A 21389-nucleotide genomic window follows, 5' to 3' on the forward strand; every position below is an offset into this window, starting at 1 on the left:
TATTTTGAGAGAGAGAGAGAGAAAGAGAGAGAGAGAGAGAGAACAAATGGAGGAGGGACAGAAAGAGGTGGGGATAGAGGATCCAAAGCAGGCTCTGTGTTGACAGCAGAGAGCCTGATGTGGGGCTTGAACTCCCAAACTGTGAGATCGTGACCTTAGCTGAGTCAGATGCTTAACTGACTAAACCAGCCAGATGCTCCAATTTTCTGCATTTAGTATAACATGCCGTAAGTACAGCGTTTTGGTTTTGTTTTGGGGTGGTTTTTTTTGGCGGGGGGCATTTATCCTTGATGCCTTCTGAGCTTCCTGGATCTGTGGTTTGGTTTCTGATATTAATTTGAGGAAATTCTCAGTCATTATTGCTTCAGATATTTCTTTTTCCTTTCTCTCTTGTTTTTCTCCTTCTGCTATTCCCATTACATGTATGTTATATTTTTTGTAGTTGTCACACAATTCTTGGATATTCTGTCCTGTTTTTTTCCCAGTCTTTTTTCCTTATTTTTTTAAATGTTTGTTTATTTTTGAGAGAGAGAGAGCAAGAGAGAAACAGAGCACAAGCAGGGGAGGGACAGAAAGAGGGAGACACAGAATTCAAGCAGGCTCCAGCCTCTGAGCTGTCAGTGCAGAGCCCAACATGGGGCTCCAACCTATGAACTGTGAGATCATGACCTGAGCCCAAAGTTGGATGCTCAACCCACTGAGTCACCCTGGCGCCCCCCCACCCCGCAGTCTTCTTTTTTCTTTACTTTTCTTTTTTTTCCTTTTTTATTTTTTAAAATATATTTTTTGAAATGTTTATTTACTTATTTTGAGAGAGCGAGTGAGCGGGGGAGGGACAGAGAGAGAGAGGGAGAGAGAGAATCCCAAGCAGGCTGCATGCTGCCGGTGCAGAGCCCCATGTAGGGCTCCATTTCATGAACCATGAAATCATGACCTGAGCTGAAATCAAGAATCAGCACTTAACTGAGCCACCCAGGCACCCCTCCTTACTTTTCAATCTCAAAAGTGTCTATGGAGATCCCTCAAGCTCAGTGATTCCTTCCTCAGCTGTGTCGATCTACTGGTGGGCCCATTGAAGACAGTCTTCATTTCTGTTACAGTTTAAAAAAAAAAAATCTCTAGAGCATTTCTTTTTGATTCATTCTTAGAACTTCCATCTCTCTGCTTGCATTTCCCATCTGTTCTTGCATGCTGTCTATTTCATCCACTAGAGCTCTTAGCATATTAATCGTGGTTGTTTTAAATTCCCAGTCTGATAATTCCAGCATCCCTACCACCATTGAGTCTGGTTCATGTTCTATCTGATGCATGTTCTATGTCTTTAAGCTGTGTTTTTTGCTTTTTAGTATGCCTTGTAATTTTTTTTCTCGATGGCTGGACATAATGTAAGAGGTAAAAGGAACTGTAGTATGTAGCTGTGGGAGGAGGAAAGTGTTCTAAAGTTCTGTGATTAGGTCTTAGTCTTTTATTGAGCTTGTACCTTTAGACTGAATTTTACAAGTGCTTCTTAGCCCCTCACTGCCTTAAGTAGGACAGGATGGCTAGAGAGGCTGGAGTTGAGTATTTCCCTTCCTATGTGTTGGTTAGGCTCTTGGAAAATCTCCCATAGTTTAGGCTCTAGTAAAACAGTTTCTCTTGAGGGAAAGCCTCGTTCAGAAGAACACAATACTCTGGCCTATATCAGATGTTTTTTTCCTTAACCCATGCCAGAAGCCGGAGGGAATTTTTCTCCAACATTTACTATGAGAACCTGGTTGAATTCCTGGAGGTAAAACTCACAAAAGTGTGGGTACCCCTCAGAGACATGGTCCCCCTGGAGTTTTTAACTTTCAGACTTGTCCACACAGAGCCTCCAGCGGTTTGTCAAAGTATAGGTTTTCCTACCTGAGCACTGGTTCCCATAAGGTTTCTGCTGGTGATCTCTGCTCTGATGAGTTGTGATTATATTTTTTCACCTGCATGTCTCCCCAAATTTTGGCGGCGGTGGTTTGTCCCGAGACCTTATTTCTCTGACAGATCTAAGAAGGATCATTGCTTTTTCAATTTATTCAGCTTTTTACTGATTGTTAAGACAGAGTGGCAACTTCCAAGCTCTTTACATGCTGGGCCAGAAACTAGAAGATTCACATGGATTTATGCTATAGTTCCCTAACCAGTTTTCTTCTGCTGCTCTTGTCCACCACACAGCAGCTCAAATTAGCTTTCAAAATTTAAATTAGATTGTTACTCTCCTGCTCAGAACCTTCCAGTGGCTCCCCATCTCACTCAGAGTAAAAGCCGAAGTATCAGGCCCTATGTATTGGCCCCATCTCCAATACTCTGTTCTGACGTCCATCTTCTCTCCAGCTACAGACTCACCTCCTACCGTCCTGGCCACCTTGGACTATCCAGTTGTTCTCTCATGACCAGGCCTTTGCACTTGCTATCCCCTCTGTCTGGAATAGTCTTCCCTCAGACATCTGGCTAGTCCAGTTCTTCCCTTCTTTTATCTCTTGGTTCAAATGTTTCCATCAGAGCGAGGCTTTCCCTGATCATCCTATAGATTACAATGGTTCTTCCCCAATCACCTGCTGGCCTCCTGCCATGCTTTATTTTCTCCATAGCATTGATCACTATGTGATATGCCATACATTTTACTTTTGTGTTGTTGTTTATAAAATGTAAAGTCCATGAGGGCAAGGTTTTTAAATCTATATTGGTCACTATTATATGACCAGTGCCTAAAATAATACCTGGCATTTAATAAGTCCTCAATAAATATTTGTTGAATGGATTATTACCATGCTTGTAAAGATGAAGCAAGGGACGTGGCTAGAGTTCAAACTCAGGTCTTCATGACTCAACGCTCGTGTTCTGAGCGACTATGCTACATTGCCACTCAATTCTGTGTTGAATATTGAATATCTGATGCGTTCTTCCAAATGGCTATTTCCTACACCCTGGCAGTTTTCTATTTCTTGGCTCTCACTGGAGTTGATTTTTCTGAGTTAGTAAGAACTCTCTATGAACTGCATCCTAATATTTCCTCAAGATCATTGCATTGCAAAGTAGGTTGAAAGGAGACTGCCCACTGCATTACCTGCAGGGCTATCTCTCCTTCATCTGGCTTCACTGCAGCACATCTGCCAGCTAGGGTCAGAACCGCACTGCTTCTGGCCAAACACAATCTCAGGTTAAGTAGTTGATATGATGCAATCTGTAAAATAAATTATAAAAACCCAGACAGACCAGTAACAGTCCTTCAGGTTTGCATGTTTAACAACCTTCAAAGTGCCTTGAAGTACACTATCTGTTTTGATGTTTATAATGACCTGCTGGATAGATCACTGCTTATCTCATTGCTTAGATGGAGAAACAAAGGTCACAATTAGTAGCAGTGCTGGAACAAGACCTTGGGTCTTCTGACCCCAAAAGCCCAATTTCTTCTCCAACCGAGTTTCCTTCAGCTGGTTTATGCCCAGCTTCGGTTTACAGTTCTGCCAACTTTTATACATACACAGCACCTGGAATCTAAGTGAGTTATGTAAGTGGGGGAGAAAATGGGGGTGTTTTAGACACGTGTAAGTTTTGGCTACACTATCCAACTTTTCGGTCTACTATTCTGCTTCCTTCTTTTGGTAACAAAGCCATTTTCAGTTTGGTACAATTACTTGTGCCCCATTGGTTGCAGTCTCAGTTGGGCTATCAATCAAGTTGGCAAAGGAGACGGCATTTTGCTCAAGCCAAGCCAATCAGATTCAAGGACTTGGGATCTTCACCAGAATGGCAGAAAGATAAAATAATGTTGTGAAAGAAGCAGATAACAGTGTTCTAACAAGATGGTTGATTGGCTCCTACTCCAGGATGTCATGGCTGTCATTGTTCCCAGCTCCACCAGCCTCATTGTTAGCTGTCTCTTGATTATGTGAGCTGGTCTCATCCTCCCAATACACCCCCTTGCCGAAGTTAGCCAAGGTTTATTTCTGTTGCTTGCAACCAAATAATCCTGCCTAGAGTAGGGAGGAATTGTGGGAAGGCTGGCCTCCTCCAGCAAGACTGGGACCCTCCTCCTCAAGATGAACTAGGGTTAGTCAGTAAGTGCACTGTGGTTCTTTTCTTGGTCAATGGATTAGTGAGTGCCTTCTCATCTGGGACCTCACAGCCTGGCAAGGCCCTGAAGCAAATGAAAGGGCAGGTTGGGGAGAGATGTGAGTGGAGCTTTGGGGTATTCCTCAAGGACTTGGGGAGAGAGAGCAAGGAGGCTCAGGGTGTCTTAATGCAGCTACAGGAGTTGTCCAGGCAGGAAGAATGACACCCAAACTTGGAGAACAACTTTTGCTTTGCTGAGAAACTTTTGTGATAGCCAGGGCTTCAGTAGCATGTTCTCATGTGCCTGTTTCCATATTTTAGATAAATGGCAAAATTATTAGACAATTATCATGGAGTAGAGAGTGGCACTGGTAGATTAAAGGAGGATTCATTGCTGCTACCTCCAACACACAGAGAGCAGAGATATTTCTCTAGGCACCCCCTGGCCACTTGCTGCTTCTCTACCTTTCGGCCCTCCCACTGGTTCTTTTTTTTTTTTAAATTTTTTAATGTTTATTTATTTTTGAGAGAGAAAGAGAGAGACAGAGCACAAGCAGGGGAGGAGCAGAGAGAGAGGGAAACACAAAATCCGAAGCAGGCTCCAGGCTCTGAGCTGTCAGCATAGAGCCTGATGCGGCACTCGAACCCACGAACTGCAAGATCATGACCTGGGCCAAAGCTGGACACTTAACCGACTGAGCCACCCAGGCGCCTCTTTCCCCACTGGTTCTGATGCCCACCACACATCTTCTCTGCTATGGACAGAGTATGTTGAATTTCCCTTTGCTCATTCTTATGAGTCAGATTTAAAGCACTAAACTGTCTCTTCCAGGCACTCCTTGCTATTTGTTGGAAAGACACTGTACTCTGAGAGCCCACTGCATGCCAGGCATGGTGGTCAGTGTTTTTACATAAAATATATGAAGTTATTTAACTCTCACAGCAACTTTGTGAGGTAAAAATATTACCCCTGTTGGGGTGCCTGGCTGGCTCAGTCAGGAGAGTGTGCAGCTCTTGATCTCAGGGTGTGAGTTTAAGCCCCACTCTGGGTGTAGAGATTACTTAAGTAAATAAACTTAAAAAACATAAGGAGCTCTCCAGTGCTCAACACTTAAAAGATATATTATCTCTGTTTATAGATGAGGAAATCAAAGCAATGAGAAGTTAACTAACTTGTCTAAGATCACATAAGTAAAAAGTGTCAGAGCCTGGCCTTAAACCCAGATGTGACCAATTTCAAAGCTCTTCAGGAGTCTGGACGTTTAGTCCTACCTTTGCTACTTTTCAGCTCTGTGACTAGATCCACAAATAAATCTCTTAGGTCCTAGAATCATTTATGAGTAAAATAATGGTAGACGTTGGAGATGGAGATTGGTTTTATATCCTGTGCCAACTCTGGTTAATTGCTTAGTGGCGGTCAGGAGGATGTGCTGAGAGAGATCCAGAGACTATGCTAAGTTCCTGGGGAGAGAGTTCTGTGATCACTTGGTGATGTCTGCCATGGGCCTGGAAATGGAGAGAGAAGGTATTCAGGTTGCTTATTAGCCATTCCTGGCCTAAGTGATCATGAGGAAATTTAGGCTGTTAAATGTTATAGCTCCTTGATTTAAACATCCTGAACTTTAAAGTTTATTTATTTATTTTTTGCAATTGCTGCACCCATCATGGGGCTCAAACTCAAGACCACAAGATCAAGAGTTGCATGCTTTTCCAACTGAGCCAGCCAGGCACTCCTAAAATCCTGAACTTTAAAAATAAGCCCATCCCGACTAGGTTCTTTCCTGTCCTCTTTTGGTCTTTCCTCTCTTGTGTCTTCTCAGTTTTCTACAACTGTCCAAAACCCATTGTCATCGATTCACTGCCAGTTGTGAAAGTATCTCCTTCCCCTAGCCTGGGCAGCGTAAGTGTATCTGTTATCTATTGCTATATAATCAACCATGCCAAAGATTAATGGCTTACAACAGAAGTGATATATTTCTCATGATTCAGTGGCCTGATTGGGTAGCTCTGCCCCACATGTTGCTAGTGAGGGTCACTTGTGTGGTTGACCACCGAATGTGGTTGAGAACTTGACTGGGCACCTCGCTTCTCCATATGTGGCCTTATGCATTTCCATGTGGTCTCTCTCTCTCCAGCAGGATAGTTTGCTGGACTATCTTCCCACATGGCAGCTGCATTCCAGGAAGGAGCATTCCAAGAGGACAAGCCCTGACATGCAAGCACTTATCAAGCCTCTGCTTGTGTCACACTTGCTAATGTCAAAGGCTCTGGATAAGTATAGAGTCAGTGTGGTATTACTGTGAAGGTATTACTCAAGGGCTCAACTACCAAGAGGCATGGCTCATTGGGGGCTGCCAATGTAACAATCTGTCATAATAAAGCAATTTCAATATTTCTAGGAATTCTTACCATGCATTTAAGTAATCACGAAGCACTTATTGATATATTAAGTGCTAATTTATAAGGTAGAAGACATAATCCTTGTCTTTGTGGAGTTTCCCATTCAGTAGATAATATGGAACATACTCTGAAAAAATGAAGCAATATAAGTTAGAGGGAATGGATTCCAACATACTGTTGTGTGTTCCAAAATTTTACTGTGGATCAGTTATTTGGAATATTTTGTATATAAACAAAATGGCTGGGCCACAAAAAACCTATTTAACCCGTAATGCAGATAAATCCTGGTAGAGCTTCCTGAACTTCACATGTTTATGCACCAAGTTCATGATTTTTGCTATCAACATATACACTGGAACTGTTACTTCATATTTTCCTTTGATACAACTTACTTTTTAAGACCTAATTTTATTTTATTTATTATTTAATTTTAATTTTAAATTTATTTTTGAAAGAGAGAGAGAGAGAGAGCACAAATGGGGGACTGGCGGAGAGAGGGGGAGAGGGGAGAGAGAGAGAGAGAGAGAGAGAGAGAGAGAGAGAGAGAGAGAGAATCCCAAGCAAGCTCCACATTGTCAGCACAGAGTCCTACTCAGGGATTGAACTTACAGACCTTGAAATCATGATCTGAGCCAAAATCAAGAGTTGGACGCTTAGTTGACTAAGCCACCCAGGTGCCCCCCCCAATTTCCTTTTTAAATAAAGTTTTATATCACCGCTATAAAAGCAAAACGAATACTATTTGCCATAAATATAAGAACATTATAAATAAATAAAATGGTAATATACATAAAAGTAAATTCAGTTAAAATGAAAAATAGTGATAACACCAAATGCTTTTGAGATCAGTCATACATTGCTGGTACAAATATAAAATGGTAAAGTCACTCTGGAAGATAGTTTGCCAGTTCCTTTCAAAACCGAAAATCCACTGTATAACCTAGCAATTATACTTGTGGGCATTTAACTTGTGGGCATTTAAGGAAGACTTATTTTCATGCAGGAATTTGTACATGAACATTCATATGTTCATGTATTGGTAATAGCTGTATTTGTAATAGCCAAAAAGCTGGAAACTACCCAAATGTCCTTCAGTAAGTGAATGATCAAACCAGTTGTGGTACATCCATACAGTGGAATACTACTCAGTAGTAAAAAGAATGAACTGATAAATACAACTTGGAGGAACCCGAAAGAAATCATACTGAGAGAAAAAAGCCAATCCCAAAGGTTACATACTGTATGATTCCATCGATATAATGGTTTTTGAAATGACAAAATTTTAGAAATGAAAAACAGAGTTTAGGGATGGGAAAAAGAGCCTGTTTGTGCCCATAAAGGGTTAACATAAAGGATTCTTGAGGTGATGGTTCAGTTGAGTATCTTGATTGTGGTGGTGGTTATGCAAGGCTGCATAATGGTAAAATTATCATTTTTATAATAAAATCATGGCTTTATCATATCTCACACACACATGAGTGCGTATAAAGCTGATGAAATCTGAATAAGCTCTATGGATTTTACTAAAACCAATTTCTTGGTTTTGCTATGGTACTATTTGTATGTAAGATGTTAATGTTGGTGAAGATTTGGAGTAGGATCCATGGGGCTTTCCTGTCCATTTCCTTGCAACCTCCTGTGAATCTGAAGTTATTTCAAAATAAAGAGTAAAATAGGGGCACCTAAGTGGCTCAGTGGGTTGAGCATCCAACTCTTGATTTTGGCTGGGGTCATGATCTCACACTTTGTGAGATGGAGCCCTGCTCCTGGCTCTGCGCTGACAGCAGGGAGCCTGTTTGGGATTCTCTCTCTCTTCCTCTCTCTCTCTGCCCCTCCAAATCTCTCATGCTCTCTCTCTCTCTCAAAATAAACAAACATTTATTTAAAAAAATTATTTCAATGTTTATTTTTGAGAGAGAGACAGAGACAGAGCATGAGCAGGGGAGGGGCAGAGAGAGAGAGAGGGAGACAGAATCTGTAGCAGGCTCCAGGATCTGAGCTGTCAGCACAGACCTGACTTGGGGCTTGAACCCACGAACCATGAGATCATGGCCTGAGTTGAAGTTGGACACTTAACTGACTGAACCACGCAGGAGCCCCAAATAAATAAACATTTTAAAAAAAATAAATAAAAAGTAAAACAAAAGTTAATTCACAACAAATAAAAGGTGTTTGTCAGGATACTTCCTAAAATACCTAAAGTCACTTCAAACATCACCAGTGGTACATGGATCCCACAGTGGAAGATTCTGATCTGAGGAAATAATAGAACTAACCTAGGTTTAAGGAATGAGGGCAGGACGCTACACAATATTGGTGACAGTAGCAACAATAAGCACTTAAACAGTGCTTACTCTGTGTCAGGCACTATTCTAAACCCTTTCCAGATACTAATTCATTTAATTCCTACAGTGACTCTGGGTAGAAGTGTTAGGTTCCATGGGAGACAGACATTGAAGCAGAGATTTGCTTGCAGGAAATGGGAGTGCTCTCAGGAGCACCTGTGAAGGGTGTCGGACACCCTTAAACAGAGGGAGTGGAACTATTACAACAGAGGTGTCGGCAGATTGTGGGGGTGGTGCTGGAGCTGGGATGGCCCTGCAGAGTTGTCACAGTTAAGAAAAGGGAGCTGAATTATTTTACCTCCCATTAGCAAGTCACTAGATGCAGGCTGCCTGTAGGGAGAGGACATAAATTTGAGCAAAGCAGCTTCCTTTGATGGAGGACAGTGCCTGGAGAGGAACTGAACTGTGAGTGGTCAGCAACCAACACTCAGCCCTGAACGGGAAAGGGTCATATGTCTCATACAGTCCACCCCTTGTGCTCAGATCTACTTGCTTAATATAGTAGGTTTGCCTCCTCAGAAGCTTTCCAGGAGTCTCTTTCTGGGAAAACATAGGTGAGAAAGTTTGTAGGACAAAAAACTGCTCTGACTCTCCAGACTGCTACTTATATTCCTTGCTGCCTCCTTTCTATGCATTCCAGATTCCCCTCACTCTCAGCACCTCTGCTGGTTTAGGCAGCTTATTTGGCCTCAGGCTGTGGTTGCTGCATTTGTCCATTTACTATTGATGTTGGACATAGAGTTTGAAGAGACATAGAGTGTGTCCCAGTGATCATCTGGTGTCAAATATCTTCTTTGCTTTCATTCTACAGTAGCAGTCCCTTTTGTTGGTAACCTCCTTTTGATGGTAAGTGTCAATTGCCCCTTCCAATATGATGATCCCTTTCTTGCCCCCTGGTCTGTTGGCACAAGAAACTTAAAGTGATAGGGTAGCCTAACATTTAATTGGATTACTGCATCCTTGATAGAAGGGACCTTCTAAGAACCAAGACCCCTAGGCTCCTAGAGTTGAGGTCACTGGGACTAATGATAAGCAGAGCCACTCCTACTTCTTGCTCCCCAGACCCACATATTCTACCTACTTGGGACATAGCACCATATAACGGTCATTGATTTCGGGTCTAAATTATATCCTGGAAGATGGTATGCCATCTTCACAGGGCATTTTCTCCAAGCTGTACCTTAGCTGTGTTTTCAAAAGGCCACTCCATTACTCCGTGAGGCCAGAAGCTTCTGGGTGGTGCAGTATATCATGGACCAGGGGATCCTGTGATCATACATCTACAGCCATACCTCCTTCATGGGCTCTTTGGTGTCATACAACATTATGTGAGATGCTGTTCCAGTGTAGCAAACATTCTGTAAACTCTCAGAAAGTGGTGTTCCTTGAGGCCTTGTAGTCAGACAAATTCATGCATGGAATATTTGTTAATTCTAGTCAGCTTCCCCTATCAGAGTGGAAGGGTTATAAAGTAATCAGTTTTCCATCAAGTTCTGGAAGGATGGGGCCATGTAAGGTGCCCAGTGTTGGTCTCTATTGATGGTAGGTTGATGTTTGGCAGTAGCTGTAGTGAGGTTGGCCTGGCTGTGGGCTCATGCACAGCTTCTGTCCCTGCCATTATGGCTACTCTGTTCATGCCAGTATTGGGGTGGCTAGTGGTAGAGGCTAGCTGACATCAACTACCTGTGAAATTCTGCCTACTTGATTGTTTGGTGTCCTTTACATGGTGGATGACCTGTGATGGCTGTTAACATGCAGCAAGGTCTTCACACTTCATGCACAGTCTCACAGGTTCATCTACCTACCACTTTCCTAGATCAGTTTGTTCCTAATCTTCCAGTCTTTTTCCTTCCAGACCCTTGACCAACTAATCAAGCCAGTCACATCTGCCTATGAGTCACTATGTAGTCTAAATCTAAGGCCATTTTTCTTTGTACACGGTGAAGGACTGGGTGCACCATCCAAAGTCTGTACCTGGGCACCTGGCTGGCTCAGTTGGTGGAGCATGCAACTCTCGATCTCAGGGTTGTAAGGTCAAACCCCACGTTGGATGTAGAGATTACTTAAAAATAACGTCTTAAAAAATAATAAAGCTCTGCATTGAAGGATTTCCCTTTCACTGTTACCTTTCAGTACCACCACCTTCCCCCACCCCTCACTGAGTGGGGCTATATGCAGCCATGGTCCATTTCACTTCGCACCCACATACTGAACTGACTCATCTGTGACCCACGCTCAGCCTTTTCCCTTTGTCATCTGCTGACCATAAATGATTCCCCATGTGGCCATTGGTGTGAACTGAGGGAGAGGTACTGGTGCAAAAGTGGGAAGTGACATGGGAGACCGAGCCACCTACTCATGCAGCTTACTTATTCTCTCATGCTCTGCCCAGGCTTGATCCTGGATACCACCTCCATCTAATGACGGAGAGCTCTGAACCCAAATGACTTTATGATTTGGTGAGTCTGATACACCCAGCTTGTGATGGAGATCTCTGGCTTCACGGTCACTTAATGTCCCATAATCAAGTGCTCTGTGTCTACCAGGGCTCAGTAGAACACAGGTTGCTGTTTTCTGAATAGGATATACAATCCTCTGTTATAGATGGCTTGACCTTGATCCAGAATATTAGGGATCTACTTTGTGACTCTTTTTGGGACATGCCATACACTCCATGCAGTGTCTTTTCCCATCATAGATGCCTGTGATGGGTCACTTGCACCATAGCCTGCACCTGCTGAAGAGCCCTTTCTTGGTCTGGGCTCTGCTAAGAGCTGACAGTCTTCTTTGTCACTAAGTAAACGGGTTGCCACAATGTCTTCAAGTATGGAAAATGTTATCTCCAGAACCTGACAATGTCTATGTCAGATTGTGGCAGGCAGCCTCTAAGGTGGTCCCCAGTGACCCCTGCCTCTGGCACTACACCCACTCATGTATTCTCTCCTTGAGTGTGGACTGGACCTAGTGGTTTGCTGCTAATGCATAGAAAATGGCAGATGGGATGGGATGGCACATCCGAGATTAGGGCACAGAAAGGCTATGACTTCTGTCTTGGGAGACTCCCTGGTGCCCTCCCACTCTCATTCCCTGCCTTCCTCCTTCCCTTCTATCACCAGCTGCTATGTTGAGAGGATAATCAGGACACAGGGAGAGAGGTACAAAGGCCTACCAGCAATTGCAGGGATGAGCTTGGAAAAGGATCTTCTAAGGCCTGCAAAAGTCATGAGAATGAGCTTGGACAGATGCTCCAATCTTAGCTAAACCTCGAGATGACTACAGTCCTGACCAGTCTTGCCTGCAGCCTCATGAGAATCTCAGGGTCCCATTCTTTCTAATCAGGCTATCCACCTTGGCATAGCAGAGTTTCTGGAGTTGAGAATTCAATCTTCTTTGGAGTCCTGTTCTTCTTATAATTAAGTACTGGGCTTGATCCTCCATTTTCTCTGCCCTCCAGTGCAGGAGATGAGAGTCTTTCTATATGCTGTCAAAGATGGCTTCAAGCTCTTACTCTCTGCCTTATATTGGTGATTAATCATTCTGGACCTTTTAGCGTCTTTCTTCAATGAATCAATCCCCTGCCACCCCTAGCAACAGCCATCTCATTCTACAGTCTTTACCAATAGTACTTACCAGAACCTCTGAAATGGTTGATATGCTGCATCCCACGGCATCGGTGTCCACCTGTGTCCCATCCCAGGTCACTGCCAGTGAAAGTTCTAGCAATTGCACTCTAGCCACCTGCCAGGTTTCTCAGTGTTCCACCTGCCATCAGTAATGGGGTCCTCAGAGCCAGTCAGCTAGCAAGCAATTCTGCTCCAAAATCCCAGTTTTGAGACTGCTTTCCTAGACCAACCACCTGTTGTAGGTCAGGTTTCCTGGGAAACAGACTCTGAAGCAGAGATCTGCATGCAGGCAGTTTATTGAGGGGTAGTCTGGGGAACAGCACCTGTGAGGGAAAGGAAAGGGAGCTGGAGTGGGCAGAGAGAGAAGCTGGCCTCTCATGCAGTCACAGCAGGGACATCAGTGGATTTTATAGGGAGGTCAGAAGCGGGGATGCCCCTTTGGAGTTGCCTAGTCAAGGCAAGGAGACCAGGCTTTTATAACCTCTATTGCCCCATCACTGGAAGCAGACTGCACAAGGGAGGGGACATAATCTTGCACAGTGCAGCTTCTTTTGGTTGAGGTCGGTTCCTGGGAGGGACTCAGTGTGAGCAGTCAACGGCTATCATTCCTGTAGCTGGGGAGTAAATGTCTCAGTCTTGAAGGGGGATTACTGTGGCACACCACCATATCCATTCCAGAAGGTACTAGGTCAAAGGTAAAGGGTTGCTACCTCCCTTTTACAGATGAGTAAAATTGAGGCACGGAGCAGATAAGTAACTTGCCCAGCCAGGAATTAACAGAGCCAGAGCCCATGCTCTTAAACACCATGCTCTATGCCTTTCTAGGAGGAGGGGGAGGGAGAGAATCCTTCCCCCATTCCTGGGATCATGGCCAAGCCAAGTTAGAAATGCAAAATCTGCTTTTGATATTCCCCAATCTCCATTTTGGTGGCTTTCTCTCACTTCTCAGAGTGTCTTTCCCAGACCTTGAAGTCAAGGGAAGAACATTCCAGGCTTGGGAGTGGAGGAAATGGTATTGTCTGGGTGGGTGTAGGTATGACCAATATGGAGGCAATGAATAGGTTGATTTGGCTATTGGAAAAAAAAATTTATTTGTACAGGCAAGTAGGGAGAGATAAAGGACTAAAGGCCACCACAGAGGCCTTAACAGTCAAGCTGAGGAATTTGAACATCACTTTGTGAAGTGGCAAGGGAGGGGAGGGTCTGAACAGAGGCGGGTGGGTGGGAATGACGTGCAAAGGGTTGTTTGAGGAAGATTTAATGTGTCCCCAGGGCCAAGGATGAACTGGCAGAAACAGAGACTGGAGGGAAATCTGCTAGGAGGCTGTGAAGAGGCCAGAGGAAGCAGAGACAGGGAGGATGGAAAAGAAAGGCAGCGGGATAGGCTTCACGAAGGAAGCATGTCAGGATTCTGAGTATGTTAGAGGTGATTGTCTTAGAAGGTACCAGCAAGGACAGCGGGACTTCAGGTGTGCTAAGCAAAGGGTCCTAGAGCAAAGCTCCAGAAATCTGAAAGCTCTCTGGGTTTTCCATGGTAAAGGCCATAGAAAGTGCTTTCCCACAGTGGAAGTCTGAATATCCACATGACAGCTAACATCAAGAGAACATGAGGCATGCGGGCAGAGGAGAGAGTATTTGTCAGTCTGAGTAAAGATTTTATTTGACAACCGATGGGATGCTCGCTGTATGCCAGGCACTGTTCTTTTCAAGAAGAGCAGCTTATTGGGGCGCCTGGGTGGCGCAGTCGGTTAAGCGTCCGACTTCAGCCAGGTCACGATCTCACGGTCCATGAGTTCGAGCCCCGCGTCAGGCTCTGGGCTGATGGCTCGGAGCCTGGAGCCTGTTTCCGATTCTGTGTCTCCCTCTCTCTCTGCCCCTCCCCCGTTCATGCTATGTCTCTCTCTGTCCCAAAAATAAATAAAAAACGTTGAAAAAAAAATTTTTAAAAAAGAATAGCAGCTCACTTGGAGCCCCTGGGTGGCTCAGTCGGTTAAGCATCCGACTTTAGCTCAGGTCATGATCTCACGGCTGGTGGGTTCGAGCCCCGCGTCAGGCTCTGCACGGACAGCTCAGAGTCTGGAGCCTGCTTCGGATTCTGTGTCTCCCTCTCTCTCCCTGCCCCTCTCCCGCTTGTGCTCGTTCGCCTCCCCCCTTCAAAATAAATAAATAAACATTAAAAAAAAAGAATAACATCTCACTTAATCACTTTTGAACATTACAACCCTATGAGGTAGGTGCTATCATTATCTCCATTTTACAGATGAGAAAACTGAGGCATGGAGAGGTTAAGTCATTAGTCCAGGCTTATCCAGGAAATGGAGGATCTGGGATTCAAACCCAGACAGTGCCTCCGTATTCCATGCTCTTAGCCACTGTGTTCTCCTCATGGCACTTCATGATTAATCATGATAAATCTTAAAGTGGGAATAAAAAAGATAATCACCAGTTTACTGGTATGTGCAGTGAGACTCTTAAAATCCCCGGGATTTCTCATTTTTGTTTTAGAGCTGACTACTTCCCCACTTTGACCTCATCTTACCTTCTCTGTCAGATCCTCAATTCATAAATATGTCTTGGGAAGCCATGCCCATTACTAGATCATAGGTAGACAGTGAGTCAGGACAGCCCGAAGTGATCTCATACATTGGCAATGACAGAAGGGGTTTGGCATCCTTTGTTTATTTGCGATGGTCATTTATTCTTCACCAGGTGCTTCTTTCATATATACGGCAAACGACTACCCGGTATCTACTCTGCACATACAGTGGGGTTGAAAGTTAGAGATATGGGCATGCATTAAGACATGGCCCCTGACTCTGAGGGACTTGTATCTTCTGTTGCCTCCCTGAGCTCTCCAACCCAGAATTCTAAGAGCAACTAACAGTCAGGGATGCAGAAGAACATTCCGTGGCTGTAGGAAGCAGTGGGGGGTGGAGGTTGGCTGGATGGGTGTAAGGCGACTTGGAGCAGTTACTCTGCAAGGGCAAGTGATGCATGCCAGCGTCTTGTCCTGGTCCCCTTCTTTCCGACCTGACCCTCAGATGCTTGTCAGCTATATTCTCACAGTCTTGGAAGAAGCTCAGGGGGCCCATTTTATTGATGTTTTGCTGCATCAATGAAAGAGGCGGCTTGCTCCATGTAGGTGGAATTCTCTGTCCTCCAATTCCATCAATTTCATTTCTACAAAAGATGTTTGATAGATAAAAGAATACATACAGTGTATACCTAAGATACAAAGCATAAGAATAAAATGAACGTTTGTAAACTGCCCAATGTAATAACATTTCCAATTCTGTTAGCTACCTGTGCACTTCTCGGTCCCACCCTCTGCCCCTGCCCTCAGAGGTACCCACTGTCCTGAATTTTGTGTTTATCATTCCCTTTCTTTTTTAGGATAGTTTCATCACATGCGTGCACCCCTGAACAAATTAGTGTTTAGTTTTGCTTGATTTATTTAGCTTTTAAAAAATGGTTTCATTCAATCTAGAGTTGACTGTGATTTGCTTTGTCCACTCCACATTGTATTTCTAAGATTCATCCAAATGGCTCATTTTCACAGCTGTTTATTAATTCATTCAATAAATATTGATTGGGCCCCTGTAATATTCTATTAGGTGAATATATCACTATTTGTTTAGCTTCCTGTTGATGGATGTTTGGGTTGTATTCTTTTTTTTTTTTTTTTTTTTTTGGTTTCTATGAATAATACTACTGGGAATATTCTTTCACATAGCTCTGGATACATATATGCAAGGATTTCTCAAGAGCACTGGTTTTCCAACTGAGATTCATGATCTTTAGTAGGCTGTGAAATCAATTTAATAGACTCAACCAGGATTTTTTTTTTTAAGTGAAAGAGAGCTATAACTACTTTAGTGCATTTCATGTGAGGTATTGCTTCATGAAGCTTCCGTTTCAGTTATGTTTGTGTGTCCCAGGCTGTGATGTGAAGAATTTTCTTACTGTGGGCTTTTAGAAAAGTTTGGAAGCCTTTACTCCAGGGTGGTGTCTCTTGAACCGTCTACGGGTAAATTGAAATTTTTTTCCCCTGTCTGTTACAGACTGGCACTTATGTACGATACCATAACAATACCGTAAACGTGATTACTTGGAAAATGAAATTTTATTATATCGAACAGACATTTTTCAATAAACATGGTGTGGCAATTATTCACAATAGACAAAAGGTGGAAACAATCCCAAGTGTTCATTGATGGCTGAGTGGATAAATGAAAGGTGTATACATTCAGTGGACTATGGTTCAACCTTAAAAAGGAAGGAAATCCTAACACGTGCTCAAGGATGAACCTTGAAGACATTATGTTAAGTGAAATAATCCAGTCACAAAAGGACAAATACTCTCTGATTCCACTCGGGTGAGGTGCCTAGAGTAGTCAAATTCATAGAGACCATAGTAGGAATGGTCGCTAGGAGCTGAGGAGGCGGGGAGAATGAGGAATTCTTGTTTAATGGGCATCGAATTGCAGTTCGGGAAGATCAAAAAAGTTTTAGAGATGGATGGTGGTGATGGTTGGACAACACTGTAAATGTGCTTAATGCCACTGAACTATATGTAGCATAAAAATGGTTTCAATGGTCAGTTTTTATGTTATGTATATTTTACCGTGATAAAAAAATGTCTGAAAAATCAATATAAGGTGGCAGCATCAGGTTGCTATTAAATCTTCTAAGTGCTTACTTCCAGTTTTGGTACGTGTCTCGTGATGGCTTATAACAGATCTTTTGACACCGGTTTGTGGACTGCACTTTGAGTGGCAGTGTTCCGGGGTATAAACCTAAGAACGGAGAAACTGAGATGTAGGCTAGGCACATGTTCACCTTTACAAGACAACCACCTTTACAAATTGTTTTCGAAAGAGGGAAATAATTTACACTTCCATCAGCAGGTGTATTAAGAGTTTCCTGTACTCCTCATCCTTACTGATACTTGGTATTGTCAGAATTTTTTTTTTTCTTTTCAAATTTCTATTGAAATTCTTGTTAGTTAACATGCAGTGCAGCATTGGTTTCAGGAGTAGAATTCAGTGACGCATCACTTACAGACAACACCCAGTGCTCATCACAAGTGCCCTCCTTAATCCCCATCCCCCATCTAGCCCATCCCCTACCCACCTCCCTCCCTAAACCCTCAGTTTTTTTCTCTATCCTTAAGAGTCTCCCATGGTTTGTTTCCCCCTCTTTTTTTTTTTCTCCAGTATTGTTAGAATTCTTAATGTTTGCCAATCTGGTGAGTGCAAAATAGTATCTCATTTTGGTCTTATTTTGCATTTCCCTGATTATTCATAAATTCAAGCATTTTTTTGTATGTTTATTGACAAGTTGTGTTTTTTTCTTTTCTTTCTGAAATGCCTTGTGCCTTTTGCTGATTTTTATATTGGGTTGTTGGTATTTTTATTATTGAGTTGTAAGCGTTTGTTTAGTCAACACATATTTATCGAGCACCTGCTATGTGCTCTCTTCTATATGCTGGGAACACAACAGTGAACAAAACAGACCAAAATTCCTGGTCTCATTTCAGAGTTTATAGTCTGCTGGGGAGAAGGGGAGATAGGCAATCAAATTATTTAGTCACATATATAGTATGTATGGTAATGATAAGTGTTATGGCTAAAAATAAGACAGGAAAGGACAATAGGCAGGGCCAGGGCGGGTGGTGAGCTTGCAATTTTTTAAACAGTGGTCAGGGAAGGTTTTATTAAGAACATGACATTTGAGTAAAGGTTCTGAAAGAGACAAGGAAATGAGCATGCAGACAGCTATAGGAAAAGTTTCTTATAGATTCATTGGTCAGTTATATGCATTACAGACATCCTCTCCCAGTTTGTGGCTTGCCTTCTCACTTTCTTTAAGCTATATTTTGATGAAAGAAGGTCTTATTTTTAATATGGTCTAAGATATCCGTCTTTTATTTTATGGTTAGTGTATTTTATACCTTGTTATACCTTGTATAAGAAATCCTTCTCTTTCTTGATCTCATAAAGAAACTCTATGTTTTCTTCTAAAAATTTAAAAGTGTTGGAGCACCTGGGTGGCTCAGTTGGTTAAGCGTCTGACTCTTGGTTTCGGCTCAGGTCATGATCTCCCGCATGAACTCTTCGTGAGTTCAAGCCCTGTGTCAGACTCCACGCTGGCAGTGTGGAGCCTGCTTTGGATTCTCTCTCTCTCTCTTTCTCTCTCTCTCTCTCTCTCTCTCTCTCTCTCTCTCTCTCTCTCTGTCCCTCCCCCACTCACACTGTCTCTGTCTCTTTCAAGATAGATAAATTAAAAAATTTTTAGAAGTGTTGCCTTGTATGTTTTGCTTTTAATTTACACAGGATTCATTTTTGGATATGGTGTGAGATAGGATCCATTCCCCACCCATGCACCCACGAACAATAAATTGTGGGCACCATTTAATGGATAATTTATCCTTTCTCTGGTGGTCTGCTGTGCCCTCTCTGTCATAAATCAAGCTTCCATATACCTGTAGGTCTGCTTTGGAGTATTTTGTTTAATTCCCTTGAAAAATTTGTCTGTCTTTGTATCTATACCACACTATATTACTTACTATGGCTTTATATTATGTTTTTATATGTAGTAGAAAAGATCCCTCCCTCTTATTCTTTGTTCCAGGATATCTTGACTACTCTTAGCACTCAACCCTTCTATGTAAATTTTAGAATTAGCTTGTCAGGTTACTTGCAAACTTCCTCTTGAGATAAGGACTTGAGATGACTCAATAGATCACTTGAAAGAGAATCGATGTCATTTTCATATTATGACTTTTATCCATGAATATGGCTCATCTCTCCATTCACTTAAGTCTTATCCAATGTCTTTCAATGAAGTTAATTTTTTTAATTTTTGTTTAAAAATTTTTTTTTTACCATTTCATTTAATTTATTTTTTAAATTTATGTCCAAGTTAGTTAGCATATAGTGCAACAGTGATTTCAGGAGTAGATTCCTTAGTGCCTCTTACCCAGTTAGCCCATACCCCCTCCCACAATCCCTCCAGTAACTCTCTGTTGTTGTCCATACTTAAGAGTCTCTTATGTTTTGTCCCCCTCCCTGTCTTTATATTATTTTTGCTTCCCTTCCCTTATGTTTATCTGTTTTGTATCTTAAAGTTCTCATATGAGTGAAGTCATATGATATTTGTCTTTCTCTGACTAATTTTGCTTAGCATAATACCCTCTAGTTATATCCATGTAGTTGCAAATGGCAAGATTTCATTCTTTTTGATTGCCGAGTAATACTCCATTGTATATATGTACCATATCTTCTTTATCCATTTATCCATCGATGGACATTTGGGCTCTTTCCATACTTTGGCTATTGTTGATAGTGCCACTATAAACATTGGGGTGCATGTGCCCTGAAGTTAAATTTTTTTATAAAGGTCTTCCATACCTTACATCATGTTTATTTCTAAGTACCTTAATTTTGGTTGCTGTTATAATTAGTATGTTTAAATCTTTTTTAAGTTTATTTATTTATTTTGAGAGAGACAGAGACAGTGAGAGTGGGGGAGGGGAAGAGAAAGAGGGAGACAGAGAATCCCTAGCAGGCTCCGTGCTGCTAGCACAGAGGCTGACATGGGGCTTGAACTCATAAAACCATGAGATCATGACCTGAGCTGAAACCAAGAGTCAGATGCCCAACTGATTGAACAAACCAGGCACCCCGATAGTTAGCATCTTTTTTTTTTTTTTTTCAACTTTTTTTTTTTTTTTTTTTTTTTAATTTTTGGGACAGAGAGAGACAGAGCATGAACGGGGGAGGGGCAGAGAGAGAGGGAGACACAGAATCGGAAACAGGCTCCAGGCTCCGAGCCATCAGCCCAGAGCCTGACGCGGGGCTTGAACTCACGGACTGCGAGATCGTGACCTGGCTGAAGTCGGACGCTCAACCGACTGCGCCACCCAGGCGCCCCAGCATCTTTTGAAACTATGCTTTCTAACTGTTTATTGCTGGCGTTTAGAAATGCAATTGATTTCTGTTATCCACCCACCTTGTTAAACTTTTAAGAATTAATTCCAGCAATTTATCTATAAAGTCTTCTGTGTTTTCTAGTGAAATAGTAAACTTGTAACTATATTATCTATAATAATGTCAGTCTTGTTTTTTCTTTTCTGAAACTTATACATTTTTTTTTCTTTTCTTATTGCACTGGATAGGGCCTCAAGTACAATGCTGGAAAGAAGAATTGATGCAGACATTTTTGTCTTGTTCCTGATTTTTAAAGGCCTTCTAACATTTCACCTTGAAGAATGATGTTTGAAGAATGACGTTTGCTGTAATTATTTGGTTAAAATAAACTCTATCAGGTAGGAAGTTTCATTATGAATTGATGCTGTATTTTAGCAAATGTTTTTTTTTTCTACACTTGTTTAGATAATAATAAAGTTTCATTCATTATCCATTAATGTGGTGAATTACATTATAGCTTTTCCAATGTTAAATCACTCTTGCATTCTTAGGATCAACCCAGCTTGATCATGATGTATTATATTTTTTACACATTGCTGAACTCAATTTGTAGGATTTTTGCATCTATGTGAATGAATGAAATTGGTCTCTAATTTTCTTGACCAGTTTAATTTTTTTTTTTATATTCCTCCAACAGATCTGTCACTGTAGCTAAGTATATCCAAATTAGAAGGTCACCTCATGGCTTTTCTATCCCTAACACCAATGCACTGATGCCTGAGTACCAACCACAGTCAAGGCCAAACACAGCCTCTGGAGGTCAACGGTAGGCTGGAAGAAGGCCTGGCTGGTTGTCAGTCCACATCCCCTTTCTCCCATCTTGATTACCAGCCTGTGATCTACCTTGAGGGTGCGGACCACATCTTTTCATCTCTCTATCCCAAGGGTCCAGCACAATGCCTGCAGAGTAGCTGCTCATAAACACTTGTGAAACAGAGTTTACCGAACCCAGTAGTGAGCTC

The 21389-nt window shown here is 42.3% G+C and overlaps 1 long non-coding RNA gene across 2 annotated transcripts in view; it reads left to right on the forward strand.

Annotated features, from left to right (window-relative positions):
• The window catches only part of LOC132661704 (uncharacterized), a 71737-nt gene extending 50941 nt beyond the window's left edge, over positions 1–20796 (forward strand). Inside the window, exons 5-6 of one of the 2 annotated variants that reach the window (XR_013550206.2) lie at positions 6204–6350; positions 20616–20796. This is a non-coding gene — a long non-coding RNA (uncharacterized LOC132661704). The remainder of the gene's footprint in view (positions 1–6203; positions 6351–20615) is intronic. The other variant, XR_013550205.2, reaches the window with a different exon arrangement.
• The last annotated feature ends 593 nt before the right edge of the window (positions 20797–21389 follow it).

The sequence above is a fragment of the Panthera onca genome, chromosome D1, assembly GCF_046562875.1.
Source record: "Panthera onca isolate mPanOnc1 chromosome D1, mPanOnc1 haplotype 2, whole genome shotgun sequence".
In the NCBI taxonomy this organism is placed as follows: Eukaryota; Metazoa; Chordata; class Mammalia; order Carnivora; family Felidae; genus Panthera; species Panthera onca.